This window comes from Anolis sagrei, chromosome 3, assembly GCF_037176765.1.
Source record: "Anolis sagrei isolate rAnoSag1 chromosome 3, rAnoSag1.mat, whole genome shotgun sequence".
Classification (NCBI taxonomy): Eukaryota; Metazoa; Chordata; class Lepidosauria; order Squamata; family Dactyloidae; genus Anolis; species Anolis sagrei.
In genome coordinates this window covers 109,358,251-109,379,918 of record NC_090023.1, presented here as the reverse complement: position 1 = coordinate 109,379,918, position 21,668 = coordinate 109,358,251, and the positions used below count along the sequence as shown (strand labels likewise).

Here is a 21,668-nt window from a genome sequence, read left to right as displayed (position 1 = left end):
AGATGAAGTGTGTGAGTGGCTATCATCGGTTCCCACAAGCCATTTCCTGTGAGTTCCAAGCACTACAATGTGCTGACAATCATTTCTCTTCAAAAACCTGTTCCCCCCTTGTAGGATTTTCCATAACTTTCAGCAATTGCATATTTTTCTGCCATTCACCCACCTCCTTGAAAGAGCGCTATGTCGCTCCTTTGTATACGTGTGTATTTCACGAAACACCTCAATGTACAAAATTGAGACCTTTTGTTGAGTGAACTTTCCTTAAGAAAAATAAGGAGGGGGGAGCTGATTTCCCTCCCCCCGTTATTTTTTTTTAAGTTGAGGGAAAAGCATTACATTTTACCTTCACAATACTTTTGGAATGGCTGAATAAAGTGCAGCCTCGTTGCCCATATGCCATTCAGCTTCTGTCTGTCTTTTTGTTTACACTGGGAACACAATGGAAACCATAGTCCTTCCAATGCATCATTTATAAGTGTATTCTACCTCTGAATGTACAGACAGAACCGGCTGTGTGAATGAGCTCTGTGAATATTGCCAAGACACTGTGCTTTGTTCAGCATTATTCTTCACAATAGATACCACACTTTGGAAGTAATTTTTAAAAGGGAATCAAAATAGTGGTACTTTTAGCCTTTGTTTCTTTTATACCACACTGCATTCTCTGTCTCTCATTCAGCCGCTTCTATTATACTGACAAATTAAATAAACCACTCCATTGCTAAAGAGGCACGGACAGGCTAGGCTTGGTACACTACTGCACTGGCGAAGTTGCACTAAACATTTCGGTTGGGTTCTTTATTTTTTATTTTTTTCAAAGCTCAGGGGGGAAAATGGTTAATCAGCTAACATTAAAGCTTCCTCTCCCTTTCTTTTCTTCTTTTTTTATTATTATTTTGCAATATTAAAAGGAGTACTTCACAAAATTTTGAGTTGATCTTCAGAAGCAAGAGGTCTGGCATCTGGAGTCTTGAAAAGCTATGTGTGCAGGTAATGAGCTGGAGTTTTGCTTTGATCTCTTTCTCTCCCCCTCCCCTCCTTTCTCCTCTTCCCTCTTTCCCAAGTGTTCAGCCTGGGGGAGATGCTGGAAAAAGCCCTTTCCTGCTCTAGGGTCTGTCTGGGAACCTGGGAGGGGGGAGATAAGTTGGACCAGGAGGAGGGGGGTGTCTGCTTGGGTTGGAAAAAGCCTGCAAGAAGCGTCGCTTGGATCCTGTCCTCTTCTCTTCCCCCCCCCCCCCCCCATTCCACCTCCATCCTCCTCTTCCCTTCTCCCACTTCAAGCTATGAGTGTCGGGGTTCTTTGTTGGCTGGAAATTGGCTGTTCAGCCACATTAGTTGGGAGAAAAATTAATTGCAAATTGGGGGAATGCGAGAGGCGAGAAGGATGAGGAAGCCTTGGGTTCTTGTTGATGTATTGTGTGTCTGTGTTTTGAAGGAGATGGTCTGGAGTTGCCGCTGCAGGCGGCTGAGCCTCACCTAAAGCAATGCGGCGGCGGGGCAAAGTCTCTCGTGGGAATAAATGTGCCTCCATTGGGCAAGGAGGCGTTTGGGTTTGAAGCAGAGCATGGGTATGGGGTTGGCAAAGATTGGGAGGGGGCGCAGGAAAGGGGAACTCTCCGAGTGCACCAAAGGGGTTTTTCTCCCACATCAGTTTGTAGCAAAGTTGGGATTGGCATGGGAACAAGAAAGAAAACGACTTTTCCACGCATGTTATTGAGCCGAGCCCGGTATACATGTAACAGAAAAGGAGACAGAGGGGTGAAGGGTTTTTATTGGGGGACAGGGGAAAGTCTTCTCCATGTAGATCCCCTTGATGCTTCCAGGAAGGCTTTGTAAGAAGCCCACTCCCAACTGCAATGATTTCCCCCTTTGGATTCTCTCTTCTTGCCTCGCCATCCATCTCCCTTCTCACCCATTTCCATCCATTTGGGGGAAGAAAAGGCTGATCAGGGAAAGGGGGAAGTAGAGGTAATGGTGGGCGTCTGGATGATTTCGCTTTCCAGGGAAGGTCTGACAAGCGGTCCGCTTCTTCTTCTTCATCTTCTTCCTCTTCCTTCTCTTCCTTTTCCTCTTCCACCTCTTTTTTTCTTCTCCTCCTCCTCATCCTCCTCCTTCTTCCTCCTCCTCCTCTTCTTCTCCTCCTCCCCCACCTCCTCTTCTTTTTCTTCTCCTCCTCCTCCTCTTTTTCTTCCTCCTCCTCCTCCTCCTCTTCTTCTTCTCCTCTTCCATCTCCTCTTCTTTTTCTTCTCCTCCTCCTCTTCATCTTCTTCCTCTTCTTCCTCTCCCTCCTCCTGAGCTCCAACAAGCCAGCAAAGCCACCTTCCCATAGGAGGCTATTGAAGCCATGGAGGCAGGAATGAATTGTAAGGAGCCTCAAAGCAGGAGGGAGGGGGAGGTGGGGAGAAGGAGAGGGAGAGGGAGGGAGGATGCTCTGGTCCAGCGGAGATGCCCCCCTGACTTCTAAGTCCAGAGCCCTGCAGGCAGCAGAGGGAAATATTGAGCCAAAGAGGTTTGAAGAAAGCCCTCAGGGGTCACCTTTTATGATTCAAGGCAGACCTTTTGGGGGAAGCAACAAAAAAGCAGCTCAGGTGAATCCCCCCCCCTTTCTTTTTCTATTGTCTATCTTTCCCCCAAGAGAAATGCACCCCCTTTGCAGTCCCCCCCCCCCGCACCCTTTTTAAATAGTATAAGCAATGCCAGCAATGCCAATACTCCTAATAATATATACTTTTGAGCTTTCTCTCTCTCTCTCTTTCTCTTTCTGCCTAACCATGAAATGCCTCCTGGGTCCCTGGAGAAGAGAATGGGGCCGAGGGGCTGTGTGCGGGAAAAGCTGAAGGTCAGGGTTACCCACTGTGGCATGACTTTTAAGCTAAAGAGGTTTTTATTTCTCTTGTTGCCATGTCGAGTCTAATTTGGCCTGCATTATGCTAGAGGGGCTGGGCCCACTCATGACAGGAGGGGGGTTAAATGAGATTACAAGCTTTAGAGGTTGTCAGCAGCCACCGCTGCCCTGGGGATGTTAAATCGTGATTTAATGGTCAGCTTTATCTGTATGGTATCAGAGGGAATCTGTTGTTTTCAGCAACTTAATTGGCACTGGGTTGTTCTGGGAGACTTTTCTTCCCCCTCCCCGTTAGGTAGCAGAGCTGCCTAGCTGTTGATGCTGAATTATTTAAAACTGTGCACTGCGCGAGATCGGCTGCAAAGTTTTACAGGAGTTGGATGTGGGAAAGGGATAGCAGTTGTGTGTGGAGAGAATTTAGATTGGACTGCTCGTAGTTGTAGCACTTTCCATCAGAGGAAAGTTTGTCCATCAAGTGGGAAACAGCAAAAATGATTCCATAACCAATTCTCTGGCATATCGTTCTAAAGGTGGAAGTTTAGTCCTAAAGAAGTTATAAGATCATGTTGGCTCATACTATTTTGATGGAGTGATGATTCTATTTCAGATTTTAGTTTTAACTTCAAAGGAGGACTCTTTCAAGATGCTATACCTATTGGGAGGATAGGGTTCAGTGCCTTAGATAAGTCCTTGAAAACCCAGAGTGGATTGGGTTGCTGTGAGTTTTTCAGGCTGTATGACCATGTTCCAGTAGCATTCTCCCCTGATGTTTTGCCTGCATCTGTGGCAAGCATCCTAAGAGGTTTGTTCAGAGTTCCAGAGTGGATTCATACCCCACTGAGATGGAATCCCTTAACCACCACTGAAGACAGCACTCAAAAATAGGCCTGCAGCTGGAACACCAACCAAACCAATTTGTATGGGTCCTGGAGCAAGCCAGAGAACTCCCAAAGCAATGCATCTCAAGCCCCATGTACACTGGCAGATAAAATCCAGATTATCTGCTTTTATTTATGTATTTATTTATTTTGAACTGGATTATATGGCAATGTAGTCTAATACAATACAGTTCAAAACAGATAATCAAATTTTTATCTAGCAGTGTAGTTGCCCCAAAAATCTGGTTGTTTTCCCAAGCAGTGGATGTCACAGCACAAATCGACCTGGTTGCAATGTCCCTCCAGAAGGGACCCTGTACTTATTCAGAGACTATAAGCCTTATTAGATCCATTTGAAATTGTTATGAGCCAGGGAATAGGGCTATGGGGCAAGTGATGACCAGAATATTAGTGGTTTACAAGGCATATAGACTCAGAGTATTGCTTCCTTGAAAGATGTTCTTAGAGTCATAATACTTTAGTTACAGTAAAATTTGAGTGACGGGTTCATCATGTCCAATGGGAATAAGGAAAGTGGCTAATGTTGTTAAAAGTAAATAGCTGACATAGAAGGGAATATTGAACAGAAAACAACAAGAAAAGTTAGCAGTTCAACCACTCCCAACAAGTGGGGCAGGTGGTCAGAGAGTAGAAAGCACTTTCCCACATTGAACATCCACCCAAACCTGTTTCTATTTTTCCTTTTAATTGGGCATTATATTCTTTGTTCCTTAACGGACTACTAATATAATTGTTTGTAGACTATAATCAACAAATCCAATGTGGAGAGAAAAATAAAATGAAATTGAGGAAGGGATAGGAAGTAGTGAGCATCCTGTCTTAAACCTACGCATAGTAAGAAACATACTTTCTCAAATACTGTATCACGGTGGAATTAGTTAACAGGTCAGAATCTGGCTGCCTTCAGTAATGCCTATGTTGTTCTTCTGTGCTTTTAAGTCAACTCTAACTTGAAGGGTTTGCTTGTCAACAATTTTTCAGAAGAGCTTTGTCATTGCTTTCCTCTGAGAGGGTGTGAGTTGGCCAAGGTTACCCATTAGGTTTCCATAACTAAGTGTGGGTTAAAACCTTGGTCTACTGGAGTTCACACTCAGTGGTCCATGCTCTTGTTACATCTCAAATAGACTATTGCAATGTGCTTTATGAGGAGCTGCCTTTGAAGACAGTTCAAAAGCTTCAAGTAGTCCAATGGGCAGCAGTAACTAGAGTGACTCACAGGGAGCATACTACCCCCCTGGTTGCTGGTTTGTTACCAAAAACAATTCAAAGTGCTGGCTTTAGACTATAAATCCCTAAACAGTTCCAGTCCAGCTTACCTATCCAAATGTATCTCCCTTTATGAGCTAGTTATGAACTATTAAGATTGGCAGAGGAGGTCCTACTCTCAGTCCAACTGCCCTCGCAGGTGCGACTGGCAGGACGAGAGACAGGGCCTTCTCAGTGGTGGCCCCTCAGCTTTGGAACTCCCTCCCCAATAAATCAGAACAGTCCCCTCCGTCCTGACATTTAGAAACCTACTTAAAATGTGGCTTTTCAAGCAAGTATTTGGGGAGTGAGATGATGCAGTCAAGAATTTCAGGATTGGTGTAATTTCAAAGTTTCTGTGTTTTCTGTTTGTTGGTGTCTGATATTTTATAGTTTACTGGTTTCACTCTACTGTCATATGCTATTTGAGTTATGTGTTGTATTTTATATTTTGTGAGGCATTGAATTTTGCCATTTACTTTGTTGTGAACCACTTTGAGTCCTCCCAGTGGTTGAGAAAAACAATAAATAAATAAATAAATAAACTCCTATACCACATGAAATCTCTTAAGATATCTGTGTATCTTAAATGAGTTTAAGAATGCAACAATTAAAACAATAGTTCATACTGGAATACATAAGGAGTGAAAAATTGGGAGCATTCCTAAAAGACCCATCATGAAAACATACCAAATAAAAACATTAGTGCAAATCTCAGGCTCAGAAAAGGACTAGAATTGATAGGGTGGATGAGTGTTTGACAGAGAAATGTAGAAACCTTTGCAGAGAGCAAAGAAAACAGAAAAAAGCACGTTGTAGTAAAGCAGGCACTGTCAGAATTGTTTGTGCATGAGTTAAGGGTCAGTCTGGAAAGTTCAGGATTAGTAAATTTAATATCCTGTCAAAATTCTCATGATAATGAATCTTGGCTGGCCTTCTTGGCTCAGTTGGCACAGCCGCTTTGAAGCCGTGGCTCACGAGATAGTACTGCTAATTTGCAAACAAGGAATTGTGCTGCGTTGGCATGAGCTGAGCTGGTCAGATGAGAAGCGTGTTGATGGTCCTTTATTTGGGTTTTGGAGCTGGAGTATGAAGTTGCTGGCTGAGCAGGGAAGCACCTAGATATTATGAAGTAGTTTAAGTTGACTTCCCAAGAGGTAGAGGACAAAAAAGCCCTCCTCAAAGGCTTCTTAAAACACCATGACTGAGAGCACAGTAAGCCTGACATTCTCCTGTCAGGCATACCTGTGTCCAAAGGTGGTGCAGAGAAGTCATTCATTTAGAGATGTGTTTAGATATATAATTATTTTTAAAGTGCATTATAGAGAATAATGCCTTCTTGGGTATTTTTTTAGGTTTTGTTTTCTAGTAGTCTAATGACAATTGTGGTGATGATGATGATGATGATGATGATGATGATGATGATGATGATGATGCAATCACAGGACTCGAAACATAATTATAATGTGCATTGGCTGATGATAAACAAATGCTATTGTGTACTTTGCTGTGGTGCATAAAAGCTCATGCTTTAATAAAACTGTTAGTTTTTACGGTGCTGGTTTTCCTCCAACAGATTAACACTTTAGAAATTCTCATTTGATTCCTATATGAACATGGATAATTTATATATATTTTTAAATCAATATTTTTAAAATAATTTAGAATTTTTTTATTATATTTCACTACTTCAAAATGTACCTTGGAAGATTACTGGTTGGTCTGCTGTATATTTTTAAGGAATGCTGCATCTGGATTCAGCATCCTGAATCCTAATAAATTGAGAATAAATATCATTGAACTGTATTATGAGCCACCATGGGTTTTATACAGGGAGAAAGATAAAATATGAAACAAACAAACAATATTGCTATTCTGGCCCACAAGGCATCATGGGAAGATTTAAGACTTATGAAGGTCAAGAGTCCGTATCTGGAATTTCAAAATACTGTCCTTCTTCAATTCCAAGAGGCACTTTTTTGCCATGTAGACATCTCTAAAAACGGGGTGCATCTTGGAATCATGGCTGTATGTGTGTGTGGGTCCATTGGTGTGACTGAAATTTTGTATACGTCTTAAAGTCAATGACATCTTAGAATTGAAGAAAGTCTGTATAATTATGTACATAATGAGATCTCTTGGAGATGAAACCCAAGTCTAAACATGAAATTCACAGGTGTTTCATAAACACTTTTCATGCAATATTTTAATAATGGGCATGAGACCAAGCTTGTGTACTTTGAACAATCATAAAGTAAAGGTGTCACTAGCTCAGATCCCCATAAGGACATGGGTGTTTGTGATGTTGGAATATTTCAGATTTCAGAATTCTGGATAAAGACATTCAGCTTCTATAAGCATGTAATTATCTGCTAAAAAGTAAGTCCCACTGTTTTCAATGAGACTTGTTCTCCCATAAGTGTACATCAGATTGCAGCAGGCTTGGAGTCTTCATGGCATGGGAAAGATTCAACATGTCTTCTTGATGTCAGACATAATCAGTTAGCCACCTGTTCATGTGGTGTGACATGTTGGATGTGTCCTGTCCTGAAATATACACTTCCAAATCAGAAAGAATAGCCCAAGTACACTATGACAGCAAGTACACATCTGACCCTCCAAATGTTTTACCCCAACCCCACCTGGAAGGGCTAATAACAAGGGATTGTGGCAGTTGTGAGCCAAAATAACTGTAGGACTAAATATTCACTTATCTTGTAATGTAGCAAGGAGTAGTTTGGCTTGTGATTCTATGCAGGTTGTATTTATTTCATTGGACAATTCCAAGGAAACATACACATATATTGGACTGGTCTGTTCACTTGTGGGCAATGCACAGTAACTTGGGGGTGCCTTTGAACTTATTGGTACTTCCTCCTGAACAAGCAAGTGTAAGGTCAGGTTATTTGTAAATAAACATGGCATACAAGTCAGTTATCTGCATATTTAGCCAGAAGTAAATCCTATTTTGTTCTGTGAGCCTCCCAAGAAGAGAATATAGATTGCAGCTTAAATGTACCACATGCAGCTGGAAAAGGTGAAAATATTGTGATGCTCCTCCATACTGACAATGTGAAATGGTAATGGTCGTTTGTAACTATTTAAAGTCCAACATGGCATATTGCCATGTGCACCCAGTAAGCTTGAAACATAAGAGGATATTGGTGTGAGTCAGGAGGCAATCCATGCTCATAAATAAGGTTAACAAATTTCCTATTGCAGCAACTCTCTTGCTGTCTCGATCTAGTCGTTTCAGAAGCTGCCGGCCCCTTGTTAAAAAATATACTGTTCCTAACTGAGAAATAAAGCGACTAAATAAAAGGGAAAGTTCCTGTGCACTTTGTTCAAGGTTCTGCACCTCTCTAAGCAGCTGTCACATCCGTACATTATGGTACATTGAATCTGAATGAGGCTCTCCACATCAAAACCTTGCATCCATTATGATATCATCTCCTGCTCTAAGCTGTAATGCTTATTAATTCTGCACCCATACTCTCCAAGCTTCAGCAAATGTATTCCATCAGCCTAGCATTTAATTTAATTAGTACAGCTGGGCTCTCATTCTCCTTTCTGTGTCAGAGGTATTGTCAGCACGTTCTGCTATAACACAATTACTGATTGCTTTTAGATAGGCTGAAATATGATTAGGGTATTGGGTGACTGTATCATAAGCCTTATTAGATTCATTTGAAATCTGGAGATAAATAGGAAACTTTTATTTGCAGTGTAATGAGATTATGCTTATTAGGCCAAGGCCTCACAACCTTTTCCAAAGAACATAGTGTATTGCTAGGATTATACTCTGGAACCACACTTTTTGCTGACAACCCCCAACCCATTTCACAGTGGCTTTGAGATTTAACTGTTGTGGCTCTGCATGCATTTGGAGATGGTTGTCTGTCTCAGTAGCTTTCCCTCTCCTGGCAGATAATCTGCAACTTTCATTATGTATATAGAAGCTCTTCTGTATAGATCAAAGTGAGAGGGAAATATATATATTTAAAAATAAAGGAGTTCTGAGATTGTGTATTGCATGGAACTTACAAATAAATGAAATACATTGGGAGGGACTTGGATGGATGGGATGCACAAAAAAGGGGATGTTTTCCTGTCTCTGAATTGCATAATCCATTCTTGGTGTTTGCAGAATTGACAATGCGATGGCACTGCAGTTTTTCAAAGCTAGCCAATTAATCTCTTGTTAAAATCTTGGTGCTCTCCGTCTTTGCATGAAGAGTTTTGCAAAAGGAATGATTAACTGAAATTTTGTTTGGCCAACAATCAATAACCACTGTCTTAATTCAAATAAATATGAAATTATCTTCCCTTCATTACATATACCTTCTGTTTAATAAATACTGTTACATAAGTGTTGTTTTTCAAGCAAGGAATTCATTAACAGGATCAATTTTTCTAAGGATTTTGAGATTTAGGACCTCTTCACACAGGACAAAATAGCTTGTTTTACCACTTTTAGCTGGGGCTTGGATGAGGCCTGCCGAGTATGTTAGGTTCCACCACATTCCTGCTGAAGTGGAGGGGAAGCATCAAAATGCGCTACCTGCACTTTCCTCACCCTTTCCCCAAATGATATCGCCCTTTCTCTCGTCTGATGAGACAGGGACAGGATGCCAACACGTCCTATCCCATTCCCACCATGTAATGGGGAAGGAGGAAGGGGGCGGAGGGAGCCATAAGGCTCCCCACATGCCTTCCCTTTCACTAGTGACTGTTAGCACAGCAGCATGACCCACATGGGCGGTGTGACGAGGTCCATAGTCAGCAAGGAAACAAGGTGAATCCATGCCACTGGAGTAAAACAATTCATTTGAGGTGAGCTTGGGGACATCAATTTTGTTATTAACTGCCTTATTTTTTGCATGAGTCCTACTTATTTTGATGAGAATTTATGTATGAGTTGGGAACTGACCAACTGTCCTTGCTGCCCCTAAACTGGGGAAAATTCCAAATCAGGATTCACTGTCCCCCAACTTAAGGTAAAGCAAAACAAGGCCTCATTAAGCTGGCCTTTCCCTGGATTACCCCAAATCAGTGCTGTGAGATGTGTAGCCACCATGGGATTGATCCATATCTACAGCAACCTAAATGGTTAGTGTATATGTGCCCCAAGATAGCTAGTCAACAATGCCACCCAGTGCTTCTGAAGGTTAAGGACTGAGAGACAATATCCAGATGCAATTCTGCAGCCATTTAATCTGAGTCAGGACATGAATGAAAGAGAATCAGTTTGCTGAGGAGTGCCTACATGGGCACCCCATGAACTAATTCCAAGCTAGGGCATAAAGATCCATTGATTGAGGATTGATGTAATCCAAATAATAATTTCTTTTTCCACCTTGTCCGGTGAGATGCACAGATAAGAAGCAGCCTGATCAATAATAATCAGTGTTGGACTGAGCAAGGTAAACCAAGAAAGTGAAAGCAAGTGTCCCAATGGGAGAGCTGTAGTTTCCTTTCCAAAAGAAAGTTTTTGTTTTTGTTTTGTTTTGTTTTTTGTTTGTTTGTTTTTGTTTTTTGTTTGTTTTTTGCCTTCTGGCCAAACTGTGTATTCTGTTTCTTTCTCCAAATGTTTCAGCATTAACCTTGTTCTCACAAGCAATCTGTGTTTTGGCCTCAGATTTTTGCTTTGCATAGTACATATACTGATCAAGTTCAGCGGATTTTATAGGCTTGATCCAGTATTTCCAGTAAGTTTTTTATTACCCTATTTCCGACTGGATTCATGTTGCAGTGCATATTAGGAGTGTATGTTTTGTAGACACTTGACTTCAAGCCAGCTTCAAATTGGGTGTTTGTGCCTGTGTAGAATGGCTCCAAGAGAAGAAAACAGATATTGCTCTCTTGGATTTGCAGTGAGTATGCTAGCATATGTTTAGTTCTGAGAGCACATGAGACAATATGAATGTGTCACATCTGTTCAACAAAGATCCTGCCAGACCACCCAGCCACTGAGTGTTTGTGGGGAGAACCTGCTGTGACATTGCAAGAGGTGATGCGTATTGAGCAAGAAAGCACTGAATATCCTCTTTCTCAACCTTCAGAAAAGTACATTCATTGTCATAACCTCACCCAGCACTACCTACAAGTTGTGGACTATAAACATAAATTGATCAATGCATTGTTTACATTTTAACTAGTTTTAAGCAGAAGTGGAAGAACTGCAGTCAGTGTCCTTCATGTGAGCTTCCCAGCCCATTTTTGTGGTCCTCAGTGTCCCCAAAGGTCAAAAAAATTGCACCAAAAATGTCATCTAGAGCACAGTTTCTTTTCAATGCCTTAGAGCAACATACAATTCCAATAAACATTAAAACTGAAATTGAAATTAATACATATTAAACATTTAAAAACATCACATTCAATATTAAACAACACCATCCATAATTGTAGCCCAGGGCTATTCCAATAGTAATTGCACATATTCCATATCTGTTATTGTACTGCACTATTCTCCAAAGGCTTGATCCTAAAGCTATTTTTCACTTTCCTTCTGAAGGCCAGGAGGGAGGGGGCTGATCTAATGTTGCTGGGAAGAAAGTTCCACTGCCAAGGGGCCACCCTGAGAAGACCCTGTCTCTTTCATCCCCACTAGTCGCACTTGTGAAGAAGGCGGGACCAAAAGCAGGGCCTCCCCATTATATATATACTGTAAAATCAATGCAGTTTGACACCACATTAATTGATATGGCTTAATGTGATTATTCCTTTGGTGGGGCACCCATACTCTTGCAGAAAAGGCTGAAGATTTTGTAGAAGTACAACTCTCACAATTCCATAGTATTGAGTTATAGCAGTCAAGTTGTGTTCATTCTACAATGTAGATGCACACTAACATCACAGGCTGCCCACCTAGGATGTATTTGTTTGTGCTTGAATTCTTCCCTGAAACTATCAATACTTAGATAAGATAGATTAACATGCAGCGTGTAAATCTGAGTAATTTTAAAAGCAAATAAATGAGGAAAATATAGAGAACTATCTTAAAATTAATTATCTTTAATTTTTTTTCATGTCAGGAGCGACTTGAGAAACTGCAAGTCACTTCCAGTGTGAGAGAATTGGCCGTCTGCAAAAACATTGCCCAAGGGACACCTGGATGTTTTACCATGTTATGGCAGGCTTCTCACATACAGGAGCTGACAGGCAGGAGCTCACCCCACTCCCCAGATTCAAACTGTTGGCCTTTTGGTCAGCAGCCCTGCTGGCACAAGAGTTTAATCCAGGGGTCCTCAAACTAAGGCCCGGGAGCCAGATGCGGCCCTCCAAGGTCATTTACCTGGCCCTCGCTCAGGATCAACCAAAGTATGAAATTACTTGAAAGCACACAATAACAACAACAATCCTATCTCATCAGCCAAAAGCAGGCCTACACTTTCCATTGAAATATTAAGTTTATATTTGTTAAAATTGTTCTTAATTTTAATTATTGTATTGTTTTTAAATATTTTTTGCACTATAAATAAGATATGTGCAGTGTGCATAGAAATTCATTCATTTTTTTTCCGAATTATAACCTGGCCCTCCAACAGTTTAAGAAACTGTGACCTGGCCCTCTGTTTAAAAAGTTTGTGGATCCCTGGTTTAGTCCATTGACACCACTGGGGTCTCCACAGCCATCTTTAATAATACTCATTATAGTATAGGCTGTGACCCAAGGTGTTTCATCTATATATGAATGATTTGGAAAGCTACCTTGGATGTGTTTCCATTCAATGACACATGGTGGCCATCTTACAAATATTGTATTGCTTGCAAACACTTGTCATTATTCAGAAAGATATCTCTTATATTTAAATGCATAGCATTGTGTGCTAGAAGCCCACATAATTATATTACTCAGTCAGGATTCCTTTACACTCTCCTCACTTTAAAACACAACCTTTTCCCATCCCATCCCATATTAAGAATTAATAAATCCCTGACATTGATCTTTTTAATGAGACTAAGCTGATTGAAAGCATTCACAAAATAAATAAGATTTTAGAGGAAATTTGTGCAAGTTTTACCTAAAAACAGAAGCAGCAACAACTACAACCACATGATTCAAATACTGCAAGGGAAATACTGATACTAAGAAACACAGGGGCACATATTTGCATAGCTTTACAGGTATGAATGGCATTCACAGAAAATAGCAGGTGGTTGGTTTTCTGTTTTTTAAAGAAAACGAATACATGAGGAAGTGTGATATTTATTTTTGTTTATTTGTTCGAAGTATTTATTAGCTTTTCTCTAAGGCTAAGACCTCACAGAGCAACATGCATAGGAAGAATAATAAAAAATGATACATTAAGCGCAGTAGACAGCTGTACTATTCCGATGAGAAAACTGCTGTAGATCACACATATAATTTACACTTTCAAGGAAAGGAATTTCAGTGAAGAGAAATTTTGATAGCTCCGTTCAAGGCCTCTACTGAAGGAGTCAAATGTGACAGTGTATGTATACTCCAGAGTTATAGCAATTTGGTACCACTTTAATTTCAAGGCTCCATCCTAAGATAGTTCGCTTTTTTGACAGAATTAGAATTCTTTGCTTGAAAGCTAGAGAATCCACCACTGAAGCATAACGCTAGAGCTCTCTCTCAGAGAATTATCAATCCTACACTATGATATAAATCCCAGACTTTTGTAGAATGAAGTCATGACAGTTACAATGGTATCAATCAAACTGCTACACTCTGTAGTACACAATCAATTTGAAAATGATTGCATAACTCCACCTATCTCTCCAGCTTGATCAGTTCTAGTGATGTGGACACCAGCAGGACATAGTAGAGTTTCGATACCAGTCCTATACATATTTATGTGAGACTGAGCCCTGTTAAATCCCTCTGTGTTCCTATGCAGCATTAAACATGTCTAAGCCCATTAAAATCAACAGGATTAGTTGCATCAACACAGCATAGGGTTGGGCTATGTGTGTTTTTAGGATTAAGATGTGAGAATAATTTAGTCTATTGACAACACTGGGGTTCAAGCTACTAGAACGTTCTGAGTTGGGACTCAGCAGCCTTTGGTATCTTTCTCTATTCTCCAAAACTATGATTTTTTTTCATACAAAGGCAAACATAAGAAATTGCAGTCTCTTCGCATGTTCAGTCCCCACCCCCCGCCCCAGTTTTCCATAACAAGTATTGTTGAAATAGCAATTGTAAGTTCCACCACTTAGACTGTATCCACACAGCAAAATTGTTGCAGTTTGACACCACATTAACTGCCGTGGCACAATGTTGTGAAATTCTGGGATTTGTAGGTTTGCTAGATAATTAGCCTTCTCTGCCAGAGAGCTCTGCTTCCACAACAAATTACAAAACTCAGAATTCCATACAACAGAGTCCTGCTGTTAAAGTGATATTTGAGTTTATTTTCATTGTAGAATTAATGCAGTTTGATACCACTTTAAATGCAATGGCTAAAGGTGATGGAATCGTGAGAGTTGTAGTTTTTACAAGGTTTCTTTGTCACCAAATTACAGCTCCCAGAATTCCATAGCATGGAGCCAAGTGTTAAGCTGTACTAATTGTGCAATGTAGATGCACACTTAAACTGCTATAATTCTGTAGTGTGGATAATAAGGTTCAATAGGTTTGCTCGGACATGGTGTAATTCAAAAAAATTGGATGTTTTTGCCTTCCGAAGGGACTTCCGCCACATTTCCACAAGGCTGTAGTCCCCTATAGTTTCAACTCACCTTGCGCAATTGATTTCAGGGATGTGGAAGTGAGTTGGAACTATGATGAAATATTTTTAATGCAACTAAGCCTGCTGGGAAGTGAAGCCTAAGCTGCTTGCCATTCAACCAATCAGGGGTTATGTTTTGGGGAAAGGTTTGCGGCATTCGGCAGCCATTGGTATATATAAACCCAGGCACATGGCTGGAAGGCTCATTGGCAGCCAGGGAAGGGAGAGGGGAGTTTGGACCGTTGTTTCTGCTGCTGCTTATTGCTGTTGGGTGTGGGGTGGCACAAAGGGTTTGGAGCCAGAGGAAAGGAATTTTGGATAATGGAGGAAGGCAAGGTAGAACAGAAGATTTTTTAGAGAGGAAGGGTTTGGAGCCAGAGAAAAGAGAGAAAGAAGGAAAAGTTTGTTTAGGAGGCGGGAGGGTGAAATTAATAATGTCTTTTCTGGAAACTTCTTTTTACTACCTCACTACCTCTGAGGATGCTTGCCATAGATGCAGGCAAAACGTCAGGAGAAATGCCTCTAGAACATGGCTCTATAGCCCAAAAAAACCCACAAGAACCTAACTTCTTTTTAGCTCACCATTAAAGTTTTGCTATTTTTCTTGGGGTCCCTCCCTTTTTCTGGGGTCTATATTTTGAACTTGTTCTAACAGTTCTGTTCCAAAGAAGAAGGAAAAATGTGTTTGAGAGGGAGGGAGAGGGTGAAATTAATGACGTTATTTCTGGAAGCTTCTTTTTTGCTCACATGTTCTAACATGTAAAAATTTGGTATGCCAACAGAGGAGGATGTGTTGTAGCAGTATATCAATTTCATCAAGATTGCTGAAAAAATTAAGGAGGAAGGTGGCCCTGGAGTTTCCCCGGTGCCAGTGCTGTTTTCTGCATATTGCACAATCATGTCCGCCATTAACAAAGCGTTTCTGAAGTTTCGGAAAGTTCTGACTTTTTTTCGGAAAATTTCAGAAGTGACTTTAGAATCGAACCACCAGCTCCCCCTACATCCGAAATGAGTTTTTAACCATTTTTTTTATCAACCAAGCCTAGTGGATAGTCAGTCACCAGTCAACAGAGAAATTCCCACTTAGTAACTCTTAGAATCATACAATCATAGAGTTGGAAGAGATCTCGTGGGCCATCCAGTCCAACCCCCTGCCAAGAAGCAGGAAAGTCTTCCATCCATATGTACTAGAGTTTTGGAAAGCAAGCAGAAACACTTATAGTTTTGTTCATCTCATTGGTTTTGGTACAACAGATGTGTTTCAGAGCTTTTAAAAAAATATATTTTCAAGGCATAGGTGGCTGAATTGGTGGATACAAAGGGCCAACTCATCTCCTGCTTATATAACTCCACAAAACTGGAGTTTAGGTGCAAGGTCCAATCCCAGCAACCAATAAAACAATAGGACTATTTCCCATGTGAAAGGCTGTAAACCAGGCCACATTCTATACTGACCACTTTAATCAGTATAGAGCAGGATCAGTTCTGTGATAGCCAAATACCACAAGAAGCTTATCCAGGGTAATGCAAGGCAAGGCCACCTTAATATGGGCTTGCCCCACATTAGTCACAGACAAGGGGAAATCTTAATTCTGGCAAAGAATTCAAACTATCCACTGACTTCGGATCTGTGGGAACATTTGGGCAGTTTTCCTGCTCTGCTTTCACCCAATAACGTAATATCTGATCAGAGATATAGTTAAAGATGTCTCCAAGGCATATTGTTCCCAGATTTTCAAATATCAATATGGAGGCAGTCAAAATGCAGAGTTTGCAATCAGAAAGTCATTATTCAGTTTGTATTCCAATTACCAAATTGGAGCATTAGTTTTAGTTCACTTAGCCATGTATATTTCTGTAAAAGTAATATACTTTCTAAATTCATAGATTACATGATACATACATTTATGCAGGATCTATACCCCCAACATTTGTGGGAAAGGGTTGCATCTCATTTCATATACAAAAGGAAAAGATTTCTACACTTATGGCAATATCTAACAATTTATAAGGGGCAAGCCCGTAGCCAGGATTTCGTTTGGGGGGGGGGGGCTGAATTTTTTTCAGGGGGGGTTTCGGGGGGGCTGAGTTTCGGGGGGGTCTGAGTCTGAGTGAAAGAGGGTCTAGCCTAGCAAACCTTTTGTATCATTACCCCAATACCCCCATGCATATGGGATATATTGAGTATGGTGATCAGATCATGATATGAATAAACATAACAGTTTAAATAATGCACCAGTAAGGCCTTTTCGCGAACCACCATGAGAATTTCGGGGGGGGGGGGGCTGAAGCCCCTCAAGCTCCTCCCCGGCTACATGCCTGATAAGGGGCAAGCTTCCTCGATCTCCAGGTGCATCTAGTATAATATGGACTTCATCACATGGAGGTCCTTGATGTGGGAGGGCACAGAGGAATCCATAGGGCAGCGGGCCAAATCATGGGGCAATGGGGCAAATCCATCACCCAAAGCCCAACATTGGCCATATCACCTGCTTGCTCATCACACGTCAGAAAGCATACATTTCCAGCTTGCTCCAGTGCTGTCCCCAGTATTTCCAGTCTGAACATGAATAGTCTCCCGTGTTCAGATTTTCCTGTCGTAGAATACTTGGCTGACACAGCCATCACAGAGCCCCATCAGAAATAGCTGTATGTCATGTGCTGGTTGTGTTGGTGAAATGTTCTAGGATGGGTAAATTTCCCGATGTGATGAGGTCCTAAGTGACATCTTGCAACCTTATGAGGAAGGCATATATACAGACATACAGAACGATTATATACAAACAAACACAAATACGCATGCTACTATGAACCAACATGGCTGCTTGAATGAGAATATGAATCTGGTGGAGGAGAGCCATGGGAGTTATCATGATGAACTTCCATATTTCAGATATTTCCTGCTTGTCATGCATTCATTTCCAGGCATCTCTACATCAGCCTAAGGGAAGTCTTCCTTTTGGAATCTGGAGGGGCATTGTTAGTGGCAAAGGTTGAGTATACCTTATCCAAAATGCTTAAGACCAGAAGTCTTTTGGGTTTCAAATTTCTCAAGATTCTGAAATACTTATATTTGCATATACATACATAATGAGATATCTTGGAGAGAGAATCCAAGTCCAAACATAAAATTTCTTTATGCTTCATATATATCTTACACACATAGCCTGAAGGCAATTTTATAGAATATTTTAAATAATTTGTGCATGAAACAAAGTTGTGTACATTGAACATGGAACTGAGATATCACGATCTCAGCCACCTGTGTGGGCAATTTTGGAATTCCAGATAAGGGATGCTCAACATGTATAGGTAGCTCTGAAGTAGCTGGACATATTTGTAGTAGAAAACAGGTTTTGTTTTGGTTTCAGCACAGCTTGGAAACTTTACTTTAATAATAATAATAATAATAATAACAACAACAACAACTACTACTACTACTACTACTACTTTATTTTTATACCTTGCCAATTATCTTCCCTAGGGGACTCGGGCGGATTACAAGGGACACGCCCAAGATTACAATTAAAACACCCATGTAAAACACTTTAACCAATTAAAACATCAGATAAAACAAATAACAACACAATTAAAACCAATATAAAAATAATATGGCTGAAAGAAACATAGCTGAGGTACAGATTCAATGAATGCAATACATTTTTACAGGATATATACATCACCCATGATCACATTCTGGGGAGATATAGTTCTGCTTCTTAGGACTCCATGTGTGCAAGTATGTTTCTCCCCATTTTGGTCAATTTGTGTCCAAACCGATAGCGTTAGAAAGTAAGCACTCTGAAGCATGCTTAAAAGCTCTCCAAATCCCGAAACAAAGGCAACATGAAAAAACACTGGATATTTACACAGTGTGTAAGGTTTTTCTATGTTAAAAGGAGAACTTTATTCTCCAGTGGGACAAATAAGTATGGTGTTGCATGATGCCAGTGACACATTTATTGACAAATTAAAGTAAACAGCTTTATCTTTGGCCTATTCTAAAAGAGTTAGAAGGCAACCAAAATAATAGCTGGCTCTCCTAAAGCTCATTAATTAAATGAAAGTGCAACTAATTGTTATATGTTTGTTTCATGTAGACTGAAAGGTAGAATCACAACAGACATAATTAGTGTAATTATTACCGTCTGCATTTAATTCTGAACCCCCAGGGAATATTGAATTTTCATTCATGGAAACTATAGTCATCCTCTCTTCCTCCTATCCCCTTTTTAGCACAATTTCTTGCAGTTTTCATTTACAAGTATGTTTTTGACAGTGTCATCCTAGAAGGCATCAGCAAGGGTTTGCATCATGCTTCTCCATATTCTCTCAATTGTGACAGAACTGGTTATTTAGAACAATGTCAGTCAAAATAGAAATGCTAAGTAGCATATTCCTCTTTTTGACCTTTTAGCTCAAAATATCTGTGGCATTTATTTGCCTAAGGATTTCTGATTTTTAAGTCACATTGGCCTTGTTAAAAGTAGTACTGAACCATCTTCCCACGAAGATGGATGCATATGAATGTAGATGGATGTATAGGAGTACATTTCCTAGGGTGTTTTCCAATCCACAGCTACTTAAATTTGTATAATTCCAACAACAGTCAATTAAAACTTTCAACTACAACTGATTTTTTCCACGATTTAGTCAACGGGAGGACATTTTAGTGAAGGGAATTATGACTTTTTTATTTTGGGGAAACTTTTGATTTGTGAATATGCTAATGGCATTTTTCAAAAGAAAATAATACATGATGGCTTTTTCTGCTGATGAATTTAGTTTTGGTGAATAAATTGTACTTTGTCTTACTTTCACTTTGGAATCTGAACATGCTGTTTCAAATCTAATCATGAAACTGAATTGAAATACAAACAATTTGTTAGTAGGCAGAGATAATCAATCAGCTACATAATTCTAATGGCATAAGTATACTAGCCCATAACATTGTTCCTGCAAGCAACTATGGATCCAAAAACTTTACTACCAGTACATGAATGTCCAGTGAAGGAAAGGGCAACCAGGGATTTTTTCCTAGGTATTTTTTAAAAAAATAATAACATTTTATGTAAAAACCCACCTGATATAACCATGATGCTGTACGGAGAGCACAAAAAGGTTGTATTAGCAGGCATTAATGCCCATTGTCTAGTTGTTCATTCAGGAATTTCTGTATAATTTATGGAAGTCTCAGAAATTGACAGAAAGAAAGTGCTTTTGATAAAAACAGACTGTAGCAATCAGATTGTCTGAAATTTACCAGACAGTAACTATGTAATTCATTTTAACTGTCATGAGTCCTTTCGGGGAGCGGGGGTGGTCTAGAAATGAATTATTATTATTATTATTATTATTATTATTATTAGATACAGGAAAATGTGGAATTACTTTTGCAAAAACTTGCGTATAATATCACCTAATTACTTTGGGGGCATGGGACAACAGTACTATATTTCTGGGGACCTTATCACATAATAATAATAATAATAATAATAATAATAATAATACCCTGGGACTTCTAAATTCAGACTGACAGAGTTTTGGAACACAATACTCCTGACCTCACGATTGTGGAAAAAAACAAAGTGTGGATTGGTGATGTTGCAATCCCAGGCAACAGCAGAATTGAAGGGAAGCAACTGGAAAAGCTTAAAAAATATGAGGATTTAAAGATAGAACTGCAAAGACTCTGGCACAAGCCAGTAAAGGTGGTCCCAGTAGTGATCGGCTCACTGGATGCAGTGCCTAAAGACCTTGGTCTACACTTAAAAAGAATCGCCACTGACAGAATTGCCATCTGTCAGCTGCAAAAGGCCACCCTACTCAGATCTGCATGCATTGTTTACCGATACATCACACTGTCCTAAACACTTGATCTTTTTTGCTGTGTACTAATCTTGTTGTTTATCTAATATTTTATTTATATTCCACCCTATCTCCCTGAAGGGACTCAGGGCGGATTCCAATAATAAAAGGCAAACTTTCAATGTCTGAACATAACAATAATACACACATAATAATGAAAATTGACAACCCAACATATAAAAGCAAATTGTAATTTAACAACTAAAATTAAATTAAAAATGCAAACTATTATATCAAACATAAATCAAAACATCAGACAGAAGTGCCAGTTGGAATATACTTTATATACTTGAGCATAACCCGAGTATTTCAGCCCTTTATTTGGGCTGAAAAAGCTCCCCTTGGCTTATACACAATTCAAAGTTATTTATTATTTTACTCTATTATTATTATTATTATTATTATTATTATTATTACATTTATTATTTTACTCTATTATTACTGTTATCATTAAATTTCCATTATTTTACTCTATCATTATTATTTTATTGCATTTATTATTTATCTCTTTATTATTATTGGAACAATAGGTAAGCACATACATTTACATTGAAGAAGATTAGAATAATTGTTTGATCAAAGTTGACAGTCTTATCTTAAATTACAGTTTTATGTAAATATTCAAAAACATTTAACCTAAAATTATAGTTAATGTAATTTTATTGCTACCCATTTTTATTTTGAAATTTACCAGTAACTGCTGCATTTCCCACCCTCGGCTTAAACTCGAGTCAATATGTTTTCCCAGATTTTTATAGTAAAATTAGGTTGTTGTTGTTCATTCGTTCAGTCGTCTCTGACTCTTCGTGACCTCATGGACCAGCCCACGCCAGAGCTCCCTGTCGGCCGTCACCACCCCCAGCTACTTCAAGGTCAGTCCAGTCACTTCAAGGATGCCATCCATCCATCTTGCCCTTGGTCGGCCCCTCTTCCTTTTACCTTCCACCTTCCCCAGCATAATTGTCTTCTCCAGGCTTTGCTGTCTCCTCATGATGTGGCCAAAGTACTTCAGCTTTGTCTCTAGTATCCTTTCCTCCAATGAGCAGTCGGGCTTTATTTCCTGGTGGATGGACTGGTTGGATCTTCTCGTAGTCCAAGGGACTCTCAGCA

The 21,668-nt window shown here is 39.9% G+C and overlaps 1 long non-coding RNA gene across 2 annotated transcripts in view; it reads left to right on the top strand.

The window, feature by feature from the left end:
* The first annotated feature begins 730 nt into the window (after positions 1-730).
* The window catches only part of LOC137096733 (uncharacterized), a 151,206-nt gene continuing 130,268 nt past the window's right edge, over positions 731-21,668 (top strand). For both annotated transcript variants that reach the window (XR_010909686.1, XR_010909685.1), the window contains exons 1-2: positions 731-788; positions 912-990. This is a non-coding gene — a long non-coding RNA (uncharacterized lncRNA). The remainder of the gene's footprint in view (positions 789-911; positions 991-21,668) is intronic.